This window comes from Corvus brachyrhynchos, unplaced genomic scaffold, assembly GCF_000691975.1.
Source record: "Corvus brachyrhynchos isolate BGI_N302 unplaced genomic scaffold, ASM69197v1 scaffold323, whole genome shotgun sequence".
NCBI lineage: Eukaryota > Metazoa > Chordata > Aves > Passeriformes > Corvidae > Corvus > Corvus brachyrhynchos.
In genome coordinates this window covers 240,568-242,773 of record NW_008237253.1, presented here as the reverse complement: position 1 = coordinate 242,773, position 2,206 = coordinate 240,568, and the positions used below count along the sequence as shown (strand labels likewise).

At 50.3% G+C, this 2,206-nt stretch overlaps 1 protein-coding gene and 1 long non-coding RNA gene across 2 annotated transcripts in view; one reads left to right on the top strand and one right to left on the bottom strand.

The window, feature by feature from the left end:
• Positions 1–1,245: 1,245 nt before the first annotated feature.
• On the bottom strand, positions 1,246–2,200 carry LOC108445733. The gene is made up of 2 exons (XR_001860688.1): positions 2,076–2,200; positions 1,246–1,473 (listed from the first exon to the last, which is right to left on the bottom strand). It is a non-coding gene; the product is annotated as an uncharacterized LOC108445733 (long non-coding RNA).
• DEAF1 (DEAF1, transcription factor) overlaps positions 1,473–2,206 on the top strand; it is an 81,955-nt gene continuing 81,221 nt past the window's right edge. Inside the window, exon 1 of the mRNA XM_017730469.1 lies at positions 1,473–1,677. The gene's annotated coding sequence lies outside the window, so the exon portion shown is untranslated. The remainder of the gene's footprint in view (positions 1,678–2,206) is intronic.

Genomic DNA, 2,206 nt, shown 5'->3' with positions numbered 1-2,206 from the left:
AGCAATCACCTTTTGCTGCTTCTTTCTTTCTTTGCTGCCCTGAATGCCTGTGCAATAACTGCAGCTGCCCAGGCAGGCACAAGAAACTATTCCACACATGAAATTGCCACTCCTGGAGAGAGTGTAGAGATTTACAGCACTGATCCTGCTCCCTGCTTTCCCAGTAGTGCATGAACATGATTTCATCCTGATCCTGAGAGCTCCAAGGATAATAACCACTGAGGTGCCACTGATGATGCCACTTTTCTGATGGGCCTGGCCCAGAACCATAGCCCAGCAGCGGTCTGTGGGAGCAGTTCAGTTCCTCCTTCATTCCTGTACTCAGGGCAGTTCCAGGAGCCATCTGATCCCTTTCCTAGGCTGCCACCACAGCCTAAGCTCCCACCCCCACTGGGCCATGATGGCATCTGCGTTCCCAGAGCTAGCTGCCTGCTCCGGCCCTTGTGCCGCTGCTGCACCTCAGGCCCGGCCAGGGGAGCTAAAATCAAGCCTGGAACTCTCAAGGGTAAACTGGCAGCACAACCCCAACCCTCCCTCACTTGAGAGTAAAGAGGTGTCCCTGTATTTACACCCATCCAGGAACAATACTTCTCTAGAGGAGTCTTGGATTTACTTTTTTTATCAGTTGAACTGGCACAGCTGCCCCCTGATGCCATTAAATTCTCCATCCCCACAATCCCTGGTTACCCTTGGCTGTGGGGTTTTTGCTGTCCCACAGTGAGTTAGGAGGGATCTCTGGCCAGCCTCATTGCCCAAGAGCATTTGAAATCCTAATCCTCACTTCTCTGACTACTGAATGTCTTAAAAGCCACTCTGCAGTGTGCAGACAAGCGCCTTGGTCCCACTGGGAACTGCACATCTCTAACAGCTGTTATCAGTTATTCCAACTGAGTAAAATAATTATTAAGGAAAAGAGGAACCAGTTAAACCAAACAACTTTTGCCTGATGTTTTCCTCAGGAAGGAGTTGGGAGCTCAGCAGCAAGGCCATCAGACAGGCACAGTGTCTGATATAAACTATATCTGTGCACACATAAAAAATATGTTATATATAAATAGCTAGCTATATGCCCTAATATATAATACATATTTATATTCATGAGTTATGTAAGGCATAAATATCTGCTCTATATATAACCAAAAATATTTTTTATCACAAACCTCCTATAATTTACCCCCTGACGCCTGATGCTAGGGATGTAACATTTTAGGGATCCTAAAATCAAACATATGCAGGAAAATAAACCATGATTTTATGCCATTAATTCCAAGATGTTTTCCTGGATGTGTACTGCTGCATCTGTTTTTCTGTAAGATCTTGTGCCTTATCCCTGAAGTGCACTCAGAATTGTCAGGATCATGAAATCCATTTGGGATTTTACTGTTGCTGCAGTATCCAGTGAGATGAGTTTTTTCAAAATTATTTCTCTGGGACCGAGCACATCTCCTCAAGTTCCTTCTCACTTTCTGCATCCTGGAAATGCAAAAAGGGAAAAGATCAATGTGCAGCTCAACTGAAACAAATAAAAAGCATCATTTCCCTTCTTTCTCTCTAACCCCAAATCAGTTTTTAAGCATATCATGGAATCCTGGAATGGTTTGGGTTGGAAGGAGTCCTGAAGCTCATCCAGTTCCACTCGCTTCCACGGGACCAGGCTGCTCCAAGCCCCGTCCAAGCGTGAGTCTGAAAAACCCCAAACAAGTCCCAGATCTAGACAGCCCACTGGAAGAAAACCCAAAATTAATTAGAACAGCAGAGCCTGGCTTTAGTCTGGCACTTCTTCTTGACAGCACGCAGAGCTGAACGGAGTGGTCAGGGCACACTCGAGGGCAAACCGGGAGAAATCACGGGGGGGTCTGGACAATGTCCTGGCGGGGCGGGATCTGCCCTGGGATGGAGACCCAGCGCCGCCACCGAGCGCCGTCCCGCTCGCCCCCCCTCCGGCCCCAGGGTGGGTCGGTCCCCGCAGCGCGCGCCCCTTCGGCCGGGCTCGCCCACTCTCCGTGAAGAGGGGCGGGAGAAGAGGGGGCTAAGCAGAAGCTGCGGAGACAGGATCCCCTCATGCCGCTTCTCACCGTTGAAGTCCCCGGTGTCGGCCAGCACCGTGGTGTGGTGCTTGAGCTGGTCCAGCGCCGACTCCACCTTCTGCCGCTCCACGGGGGACACCGACACGCCCGCGGCTCCGGGGGCCTCGCACGCCCACGAG